We start from the raw sequence: 22,247 nt of genomic DNA, 5'->3' as shown, positions 1-22,247 counted from the left end.
TGACCGCTAACCTGAACATAAATACGAGAGGGAACCGACTAATCCCAAGATATCTGACAAGTCCCTTGGGGCAAAGGGAGCGTACTTTGTTGTTTCGCCTTAGGGCAGGCACCGTTGAATACTTCCTAAGCTTCCCATTAGGTTTTCAAACAAACTTAGATAGCTGCCCTTGCCCGAGCAATGAGAAATCAATCCAATCCATGTTACGTTTCTTATTTTTCTTTGGTTTTTATTCCCTGTATACAAAGAATATTTTATTACCTTTAATCAAGAGGCTTCGCATTTCTGATTTTAGATTTGCGTACAGTAAGCGGCTTCAATTGAACGACGATGAATGTATTTTTTATGTAGGAATGTTCTTGAAAATTGCTGTGCGGCCCCTGTTACTATGACAGCCCTGTAGTTTTAATGTTAGGGCACTACTGCTGTTTCATTGCACAGATTTTATCATCTTAGTATGAAAACGTAAAAGTGTATTATTGTTTTTAAATATATTTATTTATTTTTGCATGTACTTTTATGGATGCTTTTGTACCCGAATAAATAACTGGATTAAATTGAATTGTATTGAGATGGGGGACCACGGTGCATATCAGATGAGAGAGCAGAACAAAGCACGGACTGGATGAGAGAGAGAGTCGAGGTCTATAGCGGAAGAAGCGTGGACCAGAGACACAATCTGGGCTTGCAAGTCGAGTTCGGCACAAGCCAGATGAGAAAATTGAGTAAGCCATGAGCCATAGAAGGGGGGCTGCACTGCACTAGTTGAATGATGGTGAAGCAACAAAGACCAACGCAGGGAATCCCCGTCCCACTGAACCAGGCATGTCTATGTTGACCTGCACAGAGACTTTCGGGACTCTTTGCGGGTTTCACTTAAATAGGGTGCGTTGCCTCTTGAGCCGCTAACGCAACCATTAGCCGTTAGGTAGAACCTGGAAACTACCTATCAACTTATTTGAATTTCCCCGTGCTATTTTTAATCCACGCCTTGAGAAAGCTCAGTGCACTAGTCGAATGCTAGTGAAGCGTCAAGAAGACCAACGCAGGGAATGGTCTGAGGCGCTATACTGATGAGAGCGTGGCATCAAGCATGAGACAGATGATAACGTTGCAAAGTAAAAGCCAGATAAGATAAAGAAGACAAGGCGTGAGCCAAAGAGCATACATCATGATTCAGAGCACAGAAGTTCAAAGTGGACAAGAATGGAGTGAAGCACAAGCTGAATGAGAGAAGAGGGCAAGGTGGAATCCGAATAAGAGAAGAGCTTGAGAGAAGAAGAATGAGAGAAGGACCATAAGCACAAAACTGATTTGAGAGAGGACAAAAGCCACAGTGGACGAGCGAGGGAACTGACTCACTATACTGATTAGAGTGTGGAAAAAGAAACAAGAAGATGAGAGATGAATGAGGCACGAGCCACGTGAAACTACAGAGGGAAAGTAAAATCTAAGACCCATGGAGCAGAGACCAAGGCACCGGATCGATGACCGAGGGAAGAGGCGCGTGGAAGAGGATGGAGGGGACTGAGGCACACAGGCGAGAAGAGGAGCAAAGGGTAAGATGGATGAAGGAGGGGACCAAGGAACTTCATGCGCGAGAAGAGACCCGGGCTCACAGGAAGTGGAAGCAAATTGTGGAGAATGAGAGTAGAGATGTATCGGCCTCACAGAGGAGAGAGATGAAAGCTGAATTATGCAGGAGCCTGACACAGGCATGATGGCTCCTGTAGATATAGAGGACTAGTGTTTCCATAGTATCCCAAAAATATTGCGAATGCTGAATCCCCATTTTGCCCCTATGCATGACCGTTATCCCTCAACTAAAGAGGGCCGCGGTCGGTATATGCGCACTCTTACCAAGACAATCACCTCTTCATGGAGACCTGCAGAAATGCAAGCCAAGTACCACAGGTGCTGAATATTCAGTGCCTCCTTCTGCCTGGCAGCTAAGGACCAAGGAAGGCTGCTATACACTGAGGCACACCCATGGCTGTGCCCAATAAGTAAATATATGATTATATTATACTTCTCTTCTGTCCTCCAGTTCTTTTACAAGTAAATAGAGGTCTCAGGCTGACGTAACGTCCATTTCACCATTGAAGAGGCAATCATTATATGACTTCAGTGCCAGGTCCCCTCTGCATAGCTCCGCATGACTGATATCCTTAGAATCAGGGCACCCTCTGGGATCAGTGCGCGTGCCCATTTCCTGCCGGAGTAAGAGCCAATGGAATTTTCTGGCACAATGTATTGGAGCATTATATGCATTTCTGGTTAATCGTAATTAATAGGGACTGACACACACCCAGAGGTTCCCCATGGTGAGCCCAATCAGAATCAGGTGGTTTTACACCATTTTCCTGCTCCTGCTCCTGTGGAGAAGAGGCTGAGGTAGAGACATTCACTGTTTGCCCTGCAGACCAGAACCCCTGTATAGACCTATGCAGGTCTGGTATGCCTACATGCAGGGCATAAAGAACACATATGGGTCCAACTATCAAATAAAATGCTCCTGTATGAGGGCGGCGTATGAGAAACGAGCATCTTTTGTGAAATTTATTAAAACAAGTCTAACTGGTCATTCCTGTGAGTTCTCCCGGTTGGCCGATCTGGGTGACAGAGGCCTGCTTACCACTTATACCTTTCTTGGGTTATACAATGATTGAAAATATGTTTTCATGTGCTTCTCTGCTGCATCCTGCACCCCTGCAAACCTACACATAACTAACATATCAACAGCCAGGAGGCCCAGAAGAATGCATCCATGGGGAGGCTTGACACTGACTTTCTGCTCTGCAACAGAAATGGCAGAGAAAGGGCATCAATTAGGAAAAAATGCAGAAAGTCTGGAAAACTAAATGTTTAGTGCCTTCTAGGCTGCCAGTCATAACCAGGCAGGGCTATCACCCATCAAACAGCCGAAGGAGTGTAGAAATTGGCAATATATAGTTTTATACGCTTTCTCTCCTCTCCTAGACATGACAGGGGTAGGGTAGGTATTGAATCAGAGACTGTGCCGCAAATTTCCCAACTAAGATATATGCTATGTACAGTGCATATGAAGACAGAAAACATGGTTGAACAACTGAACTGCAGCTAATTTGAAATGTCTCTTCAGATTGGTGCACAGGCACAGGGACTGTAATAGGGTGAACAAGCAGAATGGCAGAGAGGCTGCAGGACATGCTGCCTAGCTCGTTGCTGGGGATAGTCCTGGAACAATAAGGATATTCTCAGGAACATTTCGTATCCTTTTAAAGGAAAAGTTTGAGAACATTTTTAAACCATTTCGGACCTTTTGAAAAAATTGCGGACTTTTTGAGTAATTCGAGGGCCGCGGTTTATATAATGTTTTGAGTCATTCTAGTGGATTTTCCAGAATTTGATGCATTTCTAGAATAAAGGTGGATTTTCTGTCACTGTAGCAATTCTATGTCATTCCGCTAGCATTGCCCTGTCAAATCCAGTGCAGTTTTCTATTCAGCTTGGTGAGAGAATCTCTTTAAGTCCTCACAACACCATAGAAAGGACTCACATAATCTTGCTACGGGGCAGGCGTGACCTCGTAGACTGCTAGAAGAAAGAGATGGAGCGAAGGATCAGGGTCTCAAAACGAACAGGTGGGACAATGCGAGAAGAGAAAATGGGAGAAGAAGGGAACAGCGAAGACCCTGAAACCCCGCAGAGGTGGAATGGCAAGGACAAGAACAACACCAGGAGTAGACATCTAGGCTTCCCAGTTGATAATGTCAAGCCAAAAGAGATCAAGCAGGTTAGAGTTTGGATCCAGAAATCCTGTTCTTAAAGCTTCTGTGAGCGACAGGAGCATCTCATGAGACTTGGGATCCATTGAGAACCACAAACCAGCTTAAGATTTGGGTTTTAAAGTCTTGACTTGGCACACTAGCGTCCATGCTTGCGACGTGAGGTGGGAGGCTGCTGGGTAATGTAGTCCTTGTATGTAGAGTAGATAAAAAGAATGGCTGAGAGGGATTTTGGTTTACACATGTACTCAGTTATATTGAAAATCCACAAATGGGTGTTCAGTTCTGTAATGAATATGCAATTTGTGGTCACCGGCCCAGATTAGGTCAACAAAGGTGGCCTTTACAGGAAGCACTGACCCTCACCAACCGACATGGCATGCATTCATCCGTGTTTTTATCTTTTCAGGTCACATACTTTTATAGGAATTTGCTTCCTTACAAAGTTGGTAACCCATTAAAACTTAGTTAGTACACTTATCTAAGTCATTTTAAGCGGGCCTTAACCACATACATAAGATGTGCTTTAACCACATACCTAAAGCGCCCTCTGTAGTAGAGTTGCTTTAAATTCCGTACTGATGCAATGTCTAAACTGAATATTGAGTATTTTGAATTATTTAAGTTTTGCTTGTTGACCCACGAATTTGAGTTGATATGAGAAACTTAGTTCATTTGTTGAACAGATACGTAGGTAAAGAGGCTGCACCTATGTATTTAATAAGATTATCAAATTTATGGTCATAGAGGCAATATTTAATCTCACTGTTTAATAGATTCCAGCCTCTATGTTCCCTAACTGAATCAGTCCAATTTTTTTTTTTTAACTCAGTAGTAGAGTTGGCATTTCTTTTCCAGTCCTGAGGAATTACCATTGACTTTTTTTTGGGCTTAGAGGGCACGAAACATGTTGACCATTTATTAAACTCTGGAACCATTATTATTACACGAGTTCTCACTGTTTTTAGTATTCAACAAAGGCACATGAGGAATAGAGGTGATTGGGTTGCCTCTAATTGACTTTAATTCCACACCTTTTGAGACCAATCCACCCTTTGTGATGGGGCCCACCCATAAAACTAGAGTGCGTCTGTCTGACTGTCGAGACTTGCTGAAAACTATTTTTTTAAACTTAAATGAGTTCCTTGTGAACAATTGTGCTTAAGCGGACTGGCTATGGCCAATTCACAGGGACGTATGGGTTGCTCTTGTTTTTTGTTGTATCCAAACTATGAGGCAGAGAAAAAGATCTCTGGCAAACAGCCTCCTCGAGGGGCCAGTTGCGCAACACCTCGGTTCTTGCATGTACTCCACACAAGATGCTTGCGTGCTGGGATTCTGGAAAAAGAGCCCTGGGGTCAGACACCTCATCTCATCATTGCGTTCCTGCCAGATATCTAACCCTAATGCACACAGGCATGTTTTGGCATCAGTCCTTGTCAATGAGAAAGACCAGAATCCCTGGGCACCATGCTTTACTATGTGCCTTTGTGGTGTGTGTTAGACCCCCAGTGCTGCCCAGTTTGAGGTCTCTGCTCATAGTATGAACTATTGGCTTCATAGGCCTGGGCGTAGTTCGCGAAGTAGCACTTCGCGAAGCTACGCAAAGTGAAGTTCGCACTACGCGAGCTACGCGTAGCACTTCGCGAACTGCGTAGTACCTTGTTCGCACTGTGCCAGATGTCGTTTTCAATGATTGCACAGTGCGGACAAGCAACCGGCACTGGGCAATTATTGAAAATGGCATCTTGCACAGTGCGAGCTGTAGTTTTCTGCTGCTCGAGTAGATTTTTACTCGAGCTTCAGCTTTCTCAACGCGAACTGGTAGTTTCTCATCGCGAGCGGTCGCGAGCATACGCGACCGCTCGCAATGAGAAACCTGACCTCCTCGCGTTGGGAATCTCGCCGGGAGGTTTATTTTCCATGCTCGCGATCGCCAACTTGAAGTTGCTGATCGCGAACAAGGAAAAAGTCTCGCCGGGAAGTCATTTTGCTTGCTTGCGGACGCCAACTTGACGTTGAGGACCGCGAGTAAGCAAAAAATGACCGCAGCACTACGCAACACTACGCTACGCGAGTTCGCACTGTGCTACGTACAGTTCGCGTAGTGTGAAGTAGCGCGAACTTCGCAAACTACGCGAGCGTAGCGTAGTGCTTTGCCCAGGCTTACTCTGGATACTTCGGAGGCGGTGGCTACAGTGAGATGAGTATTTCTTGCAACAAATTTGCTGCTGTACATTAGGCCCTCATTGCTGGCAGTACTCAAAAAAACTCTACAAAAATGTAAAACAGCTGTCCTAACCAACATTCCACAAGTCGCGAGTGGTATCCGAAGCTTAAGCTTGAATTTTTTGGTCTCAATACAGTAAGACAGGGAACAGACCAAATCTACAGGCCGGCCCGTGATGGAACTCTGCTTTCAAATGACTTAGGGAACCGCACCCTGCTCTCTGTGAAAGGGAAGTGCAAGGGGTTTCTGACCTAAATGAGGAATCCCAATGCGAAAAAGGGGTGGGGGTGTCTCTCTTCACGAGGATTTGGTCGGATTGTAGAGAAGCCAGTTGAACAACAGAGAATGAGGACCAGGCCTGCTGTACACCAGAAGAATGTGCGGTTGTGTCATCTATGGGGGGGGGGGGGCTTCTACTGGCATTACATGAATTGTACAATGGTTTAATGCACCACCAAGATGTCCATTACCTCTGTCCATCCTTCTGTGCAGGCTTTAATGCTTGCTACACTTCACTATAGTTCCTGTCAATGTCAATTGGATTCCTATTAGTACATGACAGCCTCTTCAACAGTTGCTTGAATAATGCATGGCATGTGGTGTTGCGCCACCGTCTTTCACTCAGTGGTTCAAGGCCCATTAATTATGTGGCTGATCACAATGCAAGTTGTCTCAGCTTCTTTGTGGAACTTTAGTGATTCCAAAGCTCCAATTCCTCCTACCTGGTAGATGTGAAAAGTCAAATGTTTTCTCTCTCAGTTCCAAGTACTGCAGCCCATATTGACATCTCCAAACTTTTGCACCATGATTTACACCAATTCAATGGAAGATCTATTCAAGCGCTGCCATCGGCTGCTATTGCATAGCTTTTGCATAGTTTGCATAACACAATTGCACAAGAGTTAGGGCCGCTGGAAGCACTACACGAAAACATTGAGTCAGATGGGGGCCTTGGAGTATGATGCAGCAGGACTACACCACCTTCTCCCAAATCAGAGGCAGGTGATCGCCAACTCATTTTAAGCATGGCCGTGACAAACTACTACATGCACTTCTGTACTAATGTTTGGGCAGACAGGTTGGACCGGCAGGTGTGGCACCTGAGTCTCAAAACAGACATCCTGATAATGATTAAGGCCAGGCAGAAGGGTTCCCAAATTCATAAACTCTGTACAGAGCTGCACTGCTAGAACAACTTTGACCCTTCCTGTTGGTACTTGAACATTGCTTTGTTCCCAAGTTTACTGCAGGTAGGGTGGACCGTCACCACAAGTGGAGGTACTCAGATCCACCCAACACAACTGAATCCACACCTTCATAACACCCAATTTCAGAACTTCCTTAAACCCAACAGACAATGTGTGGAATGTTCTAGCCTTGGAAGAATGCAACCGGGAGCACATCCTGCTCTGTGGGAGGGGCTTGTAGAGGAGCCATGAGGTCTATCAGAGCAGCCTGAAGTACATTCAGAGGAGCAGGGCCCCCACACCCCGCTCTAAAGTGGGGATTGTAAGGGACCTTCGGTCCTGTCTGAGGAGCCTCTCCTGCACTCGAAGGAGTCAGGTGAGGGCATCGTCCCACAGTCTAGAGAATGTGATTGCACCAGTTCCTCCTGTTCCAGTTAAAGCGCCTGGGGCTGGAAAATCAGAGGCTGTCAGGAGACAATGTTTGGCATCATAGGAAGTGACCCTGCACGTACTCTCTGTTGCATTGCAGGGGTACCGTGTCTAGCTGTATACCTGAGGGCTCTATAGGACTTCTGAAAATCAAGAAGCCAGATGGACAGGGATGCGCGGGATCCAAGGTCTCTCAACACACAAAGAAAGTGTGGTGTGTCCTATATACCTGTGCGGGTACTACACCTTTGCATGGGCTGCCTCTGCAACAGTCTTTTAATTAAAGTGCAACTAATTGTAAATACTAGACCCCAGGTACTTTACAAACACATGTGTCATTGGATCCCAGCCGTGCCTCCACGCAGACACCTATCGTCGGGTCCAGGGCATGCTACTGGTCCCTAAATAGCAAGTGTACGTCTTTACTGTGATACCCACTGCTCATGGACAGTGGGGCCCCTACACTTTAATGTCTCACTAGATCCCAGGTTTGCTCTTGTACCAGCTAAGTCAGGAGATCCCAGGAATCCTCCCCTCCTGTCTGTCACTAGTTTCCAAATGTGCCACCGCACGGATACACATGAGCAGGTCTCACCGTGATCTCCTGTTGTGATATTCATTGCAAGATCCCAATTAGAACTCCACCACTGAAGCCTGGATATCCCCCCATTTTTATACTTTTTCCTAAATCACAAGTGATCTCCCACTCTGATACCTGTGGCTAGATCCCCTCCCTCCAATACTAGTCTATAGATCCCCAAGACGTTTACCCATCATAAGATCCCAGAAATAACCCCATCCTGATAAGGTGCTGGATTCCAACATTGCTCATGCCCAATGTATCAAACGAACAAAAATATGCTCATATCTATTACTAGATTCTGGGGGTACATAGCCCTGATATCTGTCTCAAGATGCCACTCAACGTGTGTGTACTCTCAAAAGAGCTAGGGCAACATTAACTCCATTGTGGACATCAGCTTCACAGAAATACTAACAGAGCCATTGATTGCAACAGACTTCCTCAAAACTGACCTAGTTGCTAGTAGAACGGGAGTGCCCAAATGGCAAATTCACATTTTGTCTGAGACTGCAAATTTCTTGGACCTGAAACCCACCCTGGTATTGTTTACTGGACTCCACTCTTACTAGAGCCCTAGAGTGCTACCGCCATGGTAGCCTAGTTTCCTCACATCTGCACACGTCAGTACATCGAAGGCCGCTTCCACACTCTCGCTCTCTGCTGCTTGCCAACCTCTTGTGAACTTGATTTAAAAGCACCCACAGTCCTTGTGCGGGTGGATCCTGGTGGACCTGCAGGATGGCATGCTGCAGGTTGGAATGCTGATGGTTGGAATGCTGATGGTTGGAATGCTGCAGGTTGGCATGCTGCAGGTTGGAATGCTGCAGGTTGGAATGCTGCAGGTTGGAATGCTGCAGGTTGGAATGCTGATGGTTGAAATGCTGATGGTTGGAATGCTGATGGTTGGAATGCTGGTGGTTGGAATGCTGATGTTTGGAATGCTGTTGGTTGTGCTGATGGTATCCTTTGACAGTCCCCTTTTCTTGGTCCTTAGAGTTCCCAAAAGCAGTGCAGTAGTTCCCGGCTTTAGTTCAAGGTAGGGGGGGCTCAAAGCTTCAGCAGCCATGGATGATAGTTCCAGAGGCCAGGTCTAACAGTTCAGGCGGTAGCACTGGACGCTGAGTGTTGGTTGCTGGTGGTAGTATTGGTGAGGGTTCGTTGGCGTGCGTGCTAGTGGTGTGAAGGTGCTTCTTGGTAGCACTGCTGGTTCTGGGTGCAAGTCTTGGTGGCTCTATATGGTAGCACCAGCAGCTCCTGGTATGTAAGCCAAGATTTCCTGCATGAGAGAAGAGAAAAAAGAAGACATCATAAGGACAGATGAGGGAGGATCAGAAAAGAAGCAAAAGTGGGGGCTGGAGGGACATACAATGAACAGTAAGATAATTTGGACATCGACACAAAAAAACAGCTTCCTACCACGTCCAAATGGCTGCCTCTAAAACAACACGAACACCAAGAGGAGGCCATCGCTGCACAGTGCAGGTACAGAGAGGAGCACCACCCCAACATGGATCTACGTGAAAAAGGAGAACGATTAAATGAAAAAATACTACGAAAATACAAAATCAAGAATTCACAATGAAGATTTTATGTTTTTCTTAATACGGACTCATAATGACTAAAGCAAATTAAAGAATGCCATAAGGATCAAATAGAGACCTGATCTCATGTATAACCTTGCAGCAACTTCAAAAAGTGTATTTAGGGGTTTATTGTTCTATTGTATATATATCGAACATTTGAAAAGTTTGTGTCCTTTATTTTTTTTTACACTTATCTAACCAAACTCTTCATATTCGAATGTCTTCATTTTGATATATTATCATGTCACAGGTTTGATTTTCCAGATTTCATTTTTCAAGTGTTGTACTTTGCCAGATTCTATTTTTACAAAGGTTCCAGTTTTGGCAGGTGCTCATCAATACATGAAATTACATAAACAAAACAGGAAATATAGCACGGCATGAATGAGTTACCTCTTATGTCTTCTTTATGAAATCCCTCTGTGGAACTCACTTCTGGGCTGTCGTCTCCTTCGGGCGTGGATCACTCATCGCTGTTGCCCTAACTTGGAATGAGAGGTAGAAAGACATAGAAACATCCTCCCTAAACTAACAGGGCCACGGCCACACCCTACACATCAATCTCCGGAAAAGCATTTTAAGAAAGGCAAAGCATGCACAAGGAACCCACAAATACCCAGGGCTAACCGGATTCCATATGAACATGGAAAACGCAAAAGCCCCACAACCCATTTACAATAGATGGCAAATAACACAGCAGTGAAAAGAAGTATGCAAGCAGAGTACTAGCATAGACATCTATCTACCATCAGTGGCCCTGTTCATATAAGGTGTGCCTGCTGTGTGCCAATGACAACTGTAGAACGAATACAACACCACAAACACGGCAAGGCAAAGAAGTTCAAAAACAAATAGCACAGGGCTAACCGGATTCCATATCAACATGGAAAACGCAAAAGCCCCACATTTCAAATGAGAATAAACAGTAAATAACAATCCAATAATACACACAAACCTTGCCGTTTGCGCACAGGTATATAACATTTGTGACTTGGTTTGTGTTGTGCATGTAGTACCTATTCTACCTTTACAATTCTTCATAAAATAAAACATTCTGTTAACATTTGGAGATTTGAATAAAATGGCTTCTGCGCATTAGCGCCGAGAGGCCCAGGTCCTACCGCAAGATGTCTTCACACAAGCTGCCTCCCTTCAGGGGGGCCCTGTGCGGCTCTTCAAATAGAGAATCCTGCAGGAAGGGTGAAAACAGGTCATATTACAGACCGTGGGAGGGTATGGCAGCACAGTTACATACACAAGTGAGCATCAAAAGAAGATAATACGTTTCTTCCCGGTAACTTCAGTTATCCAGTATTGGTATCTTCCATAGATTCAAATGCTTGAATCACTTCCGGTCGTCGAGGTGGGAGTCGCACGGTACCATAGGAAAGCAGTATGTAATAGTATTATAGGCTGTAATGGCAATAGAAGGCTAGTTTAATCACCTATCTATGTCCTTTTTAAAAAAAAGAACCAAACTTGAATTATGACCAATCAGGTGACAGTACCCTCTAAAACATTCCCAACAGAGGCTCAGATCCTCAGGTTTTCGAGCACAAGGAAAGACCCAAATAACTCGATCCAAGGTGGGGGGCTCTAAGGGGAGGAAGGGGGGTTGCATGTGAATCAATGAAAGATACCACAACTGGATAACTGAAGTTACGGGTAAGTAACTCGTTTTCTTCTCCAGTACTGGATCTTTAATAGATTCACATGCTTGAATCAGAAGAGCAAGCAGTGTGTAAACTTTAGGTAATGTCATTTCCACCACTGCGGATGGAGGTCAGTATTATAAATGAGCATAAGAAAATTTGTATTCATAATAATAGTAAGAATAATAATAATAGTACTTCAACTTCAATGCAAATATATTATGAAATCAGAAAACATTGAAAATCTCAAAGGCTCACCTCACTGAAATAGATGTCCTAGCACTGCCTGTCCGGCTGCTGCATCACTTCGATGTGCTGATCAAGACAATAGGACTGTGTGAAAGCGTGAACGCTCTTCCACGTTGCAGCACGACAAATTGTCTCAAAGGGAACCAGTGAACAAGGCAGCTGAAGTGGAGACTGCTCTTGTAGAGTGCGCCTTTGTAGTAGATGTAAGCAGTTTGCCCGCTTTGGAAAGGTAAAATTGAATAGTTGTGGTGATCCATCTTGCAATTGTTGCTTTAGTAACCGGCCTGCCCTGTTGAACTTGACCATAGGCAACGAAAAGTTGTTGTGACTTGTAAAACTGTTTGATACGATGCAAGTAAAACTTGAGACATCTCTTAATGTCCAATGGATGAAGAGACTGCTCTGCTGGAGTAGTCGGATAGGAACAAAGGTTTGTAGAATAACTGGTTTATTAAGGTGGAATTCAGTGGGCACCTTGGGTATAAACTTTGGATTAGTCCAAAGAATGACAGTGCCGTCTGTGAATCGGAGAAAAGGCTCTTGGATCGTGAACACCTGAATCTCACTCACCCTTCTTGCGATGTCAGTGCAAGAAAAGTGGCTACCTTCCAGGTAAGGAATTTGAGATCTGATTTATGAATAGGTTCAAACGGTGGTTTGATAAGTTGGGAAAGACCAATGTTAAGATGCTGCTCCGGTGGCGGAGGTCTGACCAGAGGGAACACTCGAAAGAGCCCTTTCATAAATTGTTTTATTATCCTTGTGGAGCACAACGAAGGAGCTTGAGAGGAACACCCATATATGGATATTGCTGCAATGTGTACCCTAATGGATACAAGCACCAGACCTGAATGGGCCAGAGAGAAGATACAGTAAGATTTGTTCCGTTGGCGCATCTAGTGGGTGTAAATTGCGTTGTTGACACCACAAACAGAATCTTTTCCACTTTAGTCTGTAGGATCTATTGGTAGATTCTGCTCTTGCACTTTGTTCAATACCCTGCAGTCCTGGGGAATGTTTAAGTTCTGAAACTCATGGAATTCAGGAGCCATCCATATAATTGGAGAGAGCGTGGATCCGGGTGCAAAACCTTTCCCTGGTTCATTGTAATGAGTGTTGGTTTGGTCCGCAGTTGAGTTGGCTTGGACCCTGACAGCAGAAGGAACTTGGTAAACCAATACTGCGGGGACCACCAGGGAGTTATTATGAATAAGTGACATTCCTCCATTTTCATCTTGCTCAGATCCCTCGGAATCACGGGGATTGGGAGAAAAGTGTATGCATATATCCCAGACCATCTTATCAAAAAGGCATTTCCCCATGACCCTCGAAGTGAGTGCCGACTGGCGTAAAATCAGCATTTGCTGTTGTGGTTGGTGACAAAGAGGCCCAGATGTGGATTGCCTCAAAGGTGAAAACTTTCTTTCCAACTCCTGTTGGTCTAGGTCCCATACGTGGCAACTTTGTAGGGACCTGCTGAGTATGTCCGCTAAAGTATTGCTTGTCCCTGCAACATGCTCCGCCTTGAGGGTGATGTTGTGAACTGCGAGCCAGTGCCAATGGTTCTCAGCTCCTAGGGAGGGAGCGAGGGACCTAGTTCCTCCTTTCTTGTTTACATAGTACATGCTGGCCGTGTTGTCTGTATGTACCAGCACCGAAGATCCTTGTATGCGAGGGATGAAGGCTTGGAGAGTGAGAAAAATTGCTTGAGCTCTAGCCGGTTCATAGGCATGTACTTCTGGGAGGCGGACCACCTGCCCTGGATTTGTAGATCCTGGAGATGTCCACCCCAACCATCGAGGGAGGCATCCGTTGTTATGATGAAGTCCGGGTATCAATGGCACAAAGGTTTGGCCCTTTGAGATGTGTGATATGTGCGTCCACCAGTCAAGAGCTTGGACCATTCTTGGCGTGATTTGTATGAGGTCGTCGAATTACCCCTCTGCTTGTATCCATTGGAGTTGCAACTCCTCCTGTAAAGGCCTCATCTTCAGACGTATTAGGGGCACGTGGTTGATTGCAGATGACATCATCCCTAGTAATGATTTGTACAGACGTACTTTTTGGGGAAATTTTGAGAGCGAATTGCACTAGCTTCTGCTGCCTCTCTAATGAGAGAAAAGCCTTGCCTTGTTTGGTATCCAGGATAGAGCCTAGAAACACTATCTTTTGAATTGGGATAGGAGATAACTTTTGAAAGTTTAATGTGAGGCCCAATTTCTGAAAGAGGGAAATTCTGTCTTGTGTGGCCTTGGAAGCTTGCATTGAAGTTTGTGCTTTTAGGAGCCACTCGTTCAGGTTGGTGAACACCTGGTGATCATGTTTCCAGAGAACGGCTACAACTGGTGCCAGGCATTTTGTGAAGATTCAAGGGGCGGATTTGCGGTAAGATCTTGAACTGGTAGTGGGTGCCAGCTACTGCGAAGAAAAGGTACTTGCGATATTTGGGGTGAATTGGAATGTGAAAGTATGCATCTTGCAAATAGAGGGTGATCATGTAATCTGCATGGTTTAAGAGATGCAGGATGTCTGATAGAGTGACCATTCGGAACGATTGCTTCTTTGGGAATTTGTTGAGTGCCCTTACATCCAGAATAGGTCTCCACTGTCCTGATTTCTTCTTCACCAGGAAGAAATGAGAGTAGAAACTCTTGTTCCTTTGATTGAAGAGTACTCGTTCGATTGCACCCTTGGTGAGCATGATGTGGGCCTCTTCTCTTAATAAGTGAAGGAGGGTGGGAACCTCTTGGAGGGCGATTTGGAGGTGTTTTTATGAACTTGAGGGTATGACCGTAGGTCACCAGATCTTATACCCATTTGGTGAAGATGGTTTGAGATGTTCACACCCACAGGGGAAGGTGGCGTTGGGGTAGCTGGCATCTGAATGAGGTCACTGTTTGCGTGTGACATCTCTGGACAAGGTGGGCTGTTTACGTCGGGATGTTTGTCTTGAGTAGGCGGCAGTAGGTGGAGGGCGATGTTGCTGTTGTTGGTAGGATGGTCTATATTGCGTCTGATAGGGTTGTTGTTGCTGATAGCATTGATAGGTTCCTCTGTATGAAGAAAAACCTCTGCTGTGAGCTCCTCAAAAGAGAAATTTATGAAACTGCTGTTCCCAGGGATTTTGCGGTATCCGTGTCGGTTTAGATGGCAAGCAAAGCATCATCGGTATGTTTTCCAAATAACATGTCACCATCATATGGCATATCAACAATTTTGGATTGGACCTCTGGTGTGAATGACGTTGATTTTAACCATCCCTGTCTCTGCAAACAGCAGTTCTGGCCAGCTGGGGGAAACCAGTGGAAGCAATGGCCACTGCACAAACTATAATTTCGGGAAGATGTGCGTTCACCCTCTTGAAGTATCTTCCGGGCTTCTGAATACTGATCTTCAGGAACAAGGTCTATTAAAGTACCGATATCTGACCGGATTTGTCTATCATAGCGCCCTAAGATGGCTAACGAATTAGCCGCATGAATACAGAGGGCAGACATTGTGGAGAAACACTTCCCGATGTCATCTATATGTCTGCCCTACTTGTCGGGGGCAGATATTGGAATGGTAGGATTTTTGGAACAACGTTGTGCCACTTGTGTGACCACCGAATCCGCCTTGGAATGCCCTTTGAGGCAGGTAGGAGAATCGTCAGGGGCTTTGTACTTTTTATCAATACGTGGTACCACAGCAGACGCAGATACCAGAGTTTTCTTAAGCTTGGCGCCCTGTTCCCAAATATGATTTTTTATGGAGATGGCTCGAACAGACTTGTGTACCTGTTCCTTAAAATCATATAGGAAGCAGTCTGATTGCTTTACAGACATAGGCAGTTCAAATCCCGCTGCAGCCCTTTCCATCAAATTGTGGAACCCCCGATATCTTCGGGAGAGGGAGGTAATCTGAAGGGTGTGGTGCTGATGGTGTGGGTATAATTTAGTCATCCCATTCATCGTGAGGTGAAAGGGTGTCAAGAATCTCACCCTCTTCCCTGTCATCATACGAAGATGATGATGGATTATCTCTGGGTGGCGGAAAGGTATTTGAGGCAGATGTCATCCTTGGTGTTGCTGGCGGTGGCATAGGGTTTGGAGTGGATAGAGCATTTGGTAGTGGAGGGGGTTTCCCATGTGGCTCCTGCAGCATTGCCTGCAAACCTTGTACCAACAAAAAAGGCACATGCACTTCATATGGAGGCGTATACTCTGGAGCATGGAAATATGAGTAATGATGTTTTACGTGTGGGTTATTATAATGTCCAGAATAGGTTGTTCTTCCTCATCCTCGTCCTCCTGATATTTTACTTGCAATTCAGATGGGCTATGGATAACGCCGAATGACCCCCTCATCTTCAGAATTGTTTAAATCATTAAGCAAATGATGTGGAGGATAAGGAGACCCCTTGCTGGTAGAACTGTCAATAGGCCTGAAAAAGTATCCACGCCTAGACATTAGAGTGGGGAATCACGACACCAAATTCGTATTGGACAGCGGAGCCTCGCTGAACTATATTCCAGTTACGGAACACGAGAAAATGGTCCCGAAACCCCCACTAACGTTTGCACCGGTCCGTGTCTTCACGTGGATGTCCAAAAAACCACTACCCTGTCTGGGTAAATTCCACACAACTCTCACCCATGACGACATCACCGTACAGGCGGTTATACATGTCATGAAAGGGCCTGAAGCCGACTGCCTACTTAGCCTCCCCACCGCAGAGCGTCTTCATCTGGTGGAAGTCTTATTCAAAGTCAACGACAATCAGAACTGTGTCAGCAAGTTTGTTCACAAACCGGGGAAGGCGGAGAACCCGGCTGACTACATGTCCCGCCACCCTCAGCCGTCGTCAGAATCCAAACCATCGATTGCTGAGGAGTTCATCCACTTCGTGGCTGACCAAGCATTGCCACCGGCCATTCCCATGGATGCCATCCGGGAAGTCACCGCCCAAGACACTATCCTGCAAATGGAACTCCACCGGATCCAAACTAATAGATGGAGATACAACCCGCAAGAAGAAGACACAGACTCTACAATCCGGAAATAGATACAAGCATTCCGGCACGTCCGCGACGAACTGTCGGTCACCACTGATGGAGTCATCCTAAGAGGTCAACGACTTGTCATCCCCAGTCAACTATGGCAGGGGGTTATCGATCTGGCCCATGAAGGCCACAGAGGAGTAGTATCTACGAAACGAGCTCTACGGGAACGCGTCTGGTTCCCCTTTCTGGACCAGATGGTGGAGTCTACACTAAAGGATTGCCACCCCGGTCAGCTGACCAGCAAAAGCAATCCACCGGCACCACTACAAATGACCACCCTACCCAGTGGAGTTTGGCAAGAAATTGCCATGGACTTTTATGGACCGCTGCAGTCTGGAAAATATGTGGTTGCCATAATTGACGAATATTCACGATTTCCCATCGCACAAATAATATCGTCTACAAGCGCCTCCTGCACTCTCAAGGTGCTAGATGAGGTATTTGCAATATGGGGTGTCCCCAAAGTAATCACAACGGACAATGGACCCCCATTCAATGGACACGAATTCAGTGCCTTTGCGAAACACATGGACTTTAAGCACAGAAAAGTCAAACCACTCTGGCCCCAAGCAAATGGCACCATTGAAAGATTTATGGCCACGATCAAAAAGACATTTCAGCACGCCACTGCTGAGAAGAAAGAACTGCAGGCAGCTCTGACTGGAGTTCTCAGAGCTTACAGGACAAACCCCCACTCAACCACCAGACAATGCCCTGCGCCCCTCATGCTAGGGCGGCAAATGAGAAATCGCATCCCGACATGGGAAGGCGCCTTGCAAGCGACATCACCAAATCACATCCATCAAGAAATGGCTGTGACTGACAAGCACAACAAGGACCGAATGAAATCGTATGCTGATGCCAAGAGGAGAGCGAGGTCTCCATCTTTGCATGAAGGAGATCATGTCTTCATCAAACAAGAGCAGCAGAAAAACCGATTCCCGATTCCGTGACGAGCCATTGTTGGTTACCCAACAGAAGGGCACTATGCTGACGGCGGAATCTGAACAACGCAGAGTCACCAGGAACGTCTCCCACTTCAAGAGGCGTCCGCGAGACATGAAAGGACCCGGGATGAATCCGACTGGCACGCCCGCACTTGAAGAATCCGACCCTGGTGATACAGAAGGCAGAGGTCAGCAGAGTGAGCCCGTGCCACGTGTGCACATTGGGGGCATGTCATTGCGGCCACGTCGTGATATTCAGCCATTCAAGAGACTCATTGTAGAGATGGACTGAAGCACTGTTTGTTTGTTTATTTTATTAAGAAAATGGGAGATGTAACGAAGTTAGCTGTCTAGTAGTTGGGGCGGGCGGACCGAGCTGGGAGGAAGGGAAGAGGAGGAGTCAGGACAGGAAGGGGGCAGTTAGTGTAGGGACAAGGCTGAGGTTGGAGGCAAGGAATAAAGCTCCAGTTGAAAGAAGCAAGCCGTGTCTGTGATCATTAGTAGCGCGATGCTACACAGCCCTCGTTCCCTCTAGCCAAATCTTCACTTTTCGGCTCACAGGCAACTTTGCTATTAGGAAAAGGCTGCATGAGAGCACAGACTGTGGACACTGCGTGAGGTATAGGAGCAGGTGTGCTGCCTCCGAAGGGCTCTCTCTGGCCAGCCTCACTTCTCATAACTACTTTAGCATGGCTATTAAGGCTTTTTCAAGTACCACTCACTGATTGCTCAAATGTTTTGCTGCTCACAGCCCTTGTTCAAAAGTCCTTTAGTCTTGCTCACTAAATAACATTTCAAAACCTGCAGAAAGGGGGACAAAAAGTCACCCCGCATCAGCACTTCATTGTAGTAAGGGCCATTCACATTTGTATCAGAGTTCCTTTCTAGCAAAGAGGCGGAGACTTCAATGGGAAAAGCAAATAATGCATAGGAATCTGCATAATGTTTTATTCTGTAGTGGCTACACTCGAGTTCATTCATTCATTCATTGTCTCATTCTCTCATCCACTCACTCATCTGCCCAGTCCACCACACACAAACTCTTCAAACAATGAAGAAGCTCATTCAGTAACAAAGGACGCAACTCCGAGCCTGTTCGCTGTGCAGTCACACCGCTTGTCCCATTGTAATGCTCTGGAATTATTTTGTGGAAATGCAGCCTCACTCACTTGCACGGATGGTGCACTTCTTCTTGCAAGGAATCTCAGCAGCAGTCAGATTGGAGAGTACACAAAGCAGGCGTCTTGGTTAAGCAGGCACAACAGCGATAGAGCCTCACTGCCCAGAGGAACATCCGGCAGAAGATGTGGGTTGCTGATGCGGTGTCCATGGTCACCTGCACCGTCCTTAGTGTATTCACGCCGCTGCTGCTGGATTGTGTCCTCCTGTGCGAGTAGGTGATGAGGCCTCCACATAAGGCACAGTTGCCACACACTGAGCCAAGCTGATGTTGTGCACCTGATCGTAGACAGTGGCGAATTGAACTTGCCGCACGCAGAAGAGCTTGAGGAAGAAGGAGCAGCAGAGAGACAAGACTTAGTCTAAGAAAAACTGAAACAGCATCCAGGGAGGGTGCATTACATCCGGTATCTTTTCCTCTCTTACTCTATCTTCAAAAGACCATCATGTTTGCATTATCTGCGACTACCTCATTATGTTTCTAATCACAACACCTCTAGGCCCCCTGGTTCCGTTAGCTCGTGCAGGGCTCTCAAAAAATGCCGCATACATTCAATCGCACTTGAAGAAAGTTGATGGAATAAAGAGGGCGGCGGCTTGCGGGTCGGCTTGCCTTGGCTCTGGTGATGAAGCCAAAGGTTGGGCAACAGGCTAACCAAGGGCCATTAACCTAAGTGATGACGGGGGCGAGAGTCCAAGCTCACCACTGGCTGATGTGCCGATAATAAGAGGCAGGTGCCCGGCTAGTCACTGGCGAGGAGGATTGTGGTTCACTCACTTCAGCGACTTAGTCGAGGCCACGCCCATCCTTGCTATTATGAAGATGCTCCGCTCCTGTTGCCATGGACTTACTTTCTGAAGAGAATGGTTCTGTCGCTCACCCTGGCTTTGAATTGATGAAAAGGAGGCGTTGGTGCTTTACCCGCTGTACACACACGAAGAGCAGGAGTCACTGGAGGATTGTCATTGGCTGAGATTGAAAACACAACGTGCCTCTGTCAGGCTCACCCTTGTCTGAACTGATGAAGAGGGTAAGTTGGTGTTACCCTGTATATTGGCTCGGGTAGTGGCGGCTGAGTGTCAGTCAAATTCTGAATGGGTTGAGGGGGATTTGTTCCAGACTCACCAGGGGTTGAGGTGATGAAGAAGGGGGGCCAGTGCCAGGCTCACCATTGGCCAGCACGTTGGAGATAAAGTTTCATCGCAGTCCCAACACTGGTTCACATGATGAAGAAAGGGTTTGGTACCTGCACATCATTGGCAGAGGTGTTAAAGTCATGAGGTTAATGCCAAATAAGCAGCTGGCAACATCCTGGGTGATCGCACTCATTATGAAAGGCAATGAATTATTTCTGTATGGGAAAGAAATACAAGAGGTGTTAATGGAAACAAATTGTACATCAGATTCAAAATATTAATAACAGGAATACATTGGCAGTACTGTCCCATACAGGGTATTTGCACAGCATACCCATATCACTAATACACTCAAGTGCATCAAAAACACAACCTTTGCCTAGGAATAATGCGGCGCACCGCATGAGACCTGCAGCATTAACATAGGAATAGGGAAAGATTCTATGAAAAAAATTCAGAATTATCCCAGTCCTCATTGGTTGCCGCCTCAGGCCCCCCTGATGAGCACTGAACCCGAATTCCTCTTCAACTGAGGTTATTTCGTCACAAATCGCCCCTACAGCGCAGGTGAGAAAAGTCACAATAGCGGAGCTGCAGCGCGAGCCTTTGCGATCGTCCACCTACCCGTTCTAAGGAGGTCCAAGGCGTGGACTAAAGAGACGCGGCCTGGTACGGTCTCGGGCGGGTGCGGTCTTGGTCCAGTCTTCATCCGGTCATGTCCCGTCTAGTAGAGACAATGTGCGCTTTTACAGCGCCGTTGCATGGGGCCTACCCCCTCCAAACTGCACCTGTGAAAAGCAGTATGGGATATTGAGTCCTGTTAGCCCCCAATCACATCCAACGCGTTGAATTTTCCATTATAATACTTTTCTATTTTTTGGCTCTTTATTTTCATATAATGCAGGCAATCATATCCGAGGATGCTGAGGCATTATTTTATCGTGCACAAGTGTGACAGAGAGGGGCCTGCCAAGGACTACGCGCACAAAGAAACCCCGTTTCTGAGGCATAAAATAAGAATAAAATGCAATAGCGGAAAGTGTACATCACACAGGGATATTTTGCAAGACTCCTATTCTGATAAGACATCATATGTCACAAGTTTCATTTTTCACACGTTATATTTTTACCACTTGGTTTTGTCATATTCCATTTAATTCATGAAAACATTTTTTAAAAAACAAGAGAAATATGCACTGAATGTCTCACCTCCGATGTTTTCTTTTATTGAACTTCTGGGCTGTCGTCTCCTTCGGGCGTGGATCACTCATCGCTGTTGCCCTAAATTGGAATAAGAGGTAGAAAGACATAGAAACATCCTCCCTAAACTAACAGGGCCACGGCTACACCCTACACATCAATCTCCGGAAAAGCATTTTAAGCAAAGCAGACGCAAGAAACCCACAAATACCCAGGGCTAACCGGATTCCATATGAACATGGAAAACGCAAAAGCCCCACAACCCATTTACAAAAGATGGCAAACAGCACAGCAGTGAAAAGAAGTATACAAGCAGAGTACCAGCATAGACATCTATCTAGCATCGGTGGCCCTGTGCATATAAGGTGTGCCTGCTGTGTGCCAAAGACAAGAATGAATAAAACATTACAAACACGGCAAGGCGAACAAGTTCAAAAAGAAAATAAGTTACTTACCTGTGACGATAGTTCTTCAGTATTGGAATCTTTCATAGATTCACATGCTTTAATCTCGACAATGGGGAATGATTCACGCATGTGAATCTATGAAAGATCCAAAACTGGAATAATAAAAGATTACAAACACAGCAAGGAAAACAAGTTCAAAAACAAATAGCACAGGGCTAACCGGATTCCATATCAACATGGAAAACGCAAAAGCCCCACATTTCAAATGAGTATAAACACAAAAAAATGCAATAAAAAACATAAGCCTTGCCGTGCACTCACAGTTATCTAACATTTGTGACATGGGTCATTTTGTGCATGTGGTACCTATTCTACCTAAGCAATTCTTGGTAATAGAATCATTTTGTAACATTTAGAGGTTTGAATAAAATGGCTTCTGCGCATTAGCGCCGAGAGGCCCAGGTCCTACCGCAGGATGTCTTCACACAAGCTGCCTCCCTTCAGGGGGGCCCTGTGCGGCTCTTCAAATAGAGAATCCTGCAGGATGGATGAAAACAGGTCATATTACAAACTATCCTGGGGTATCAATCCTGGCAGCAAATTTACATACACAAGTGAGCTTTAAATGAACACAAAGGACTTCTGGATGACTTTG

Source organism: Triturus cristatus, chromosome 12 (genome assembly GCF_964204655.1).
Source record: "Triturus cristatus chromosome 12, aTriCri1.1, whole genome shotgun sequence".
In the NCBI taxonomy this organism is placed as follows: domain Eukaryota; kingdom Metazoa; phylum Chordata; class Amphibia; order Caudata; family Salamandridae; genus Triturus; species Triturus cristatus.
This window is presented reverse-complemented; position numbering follows the sequence as displayed.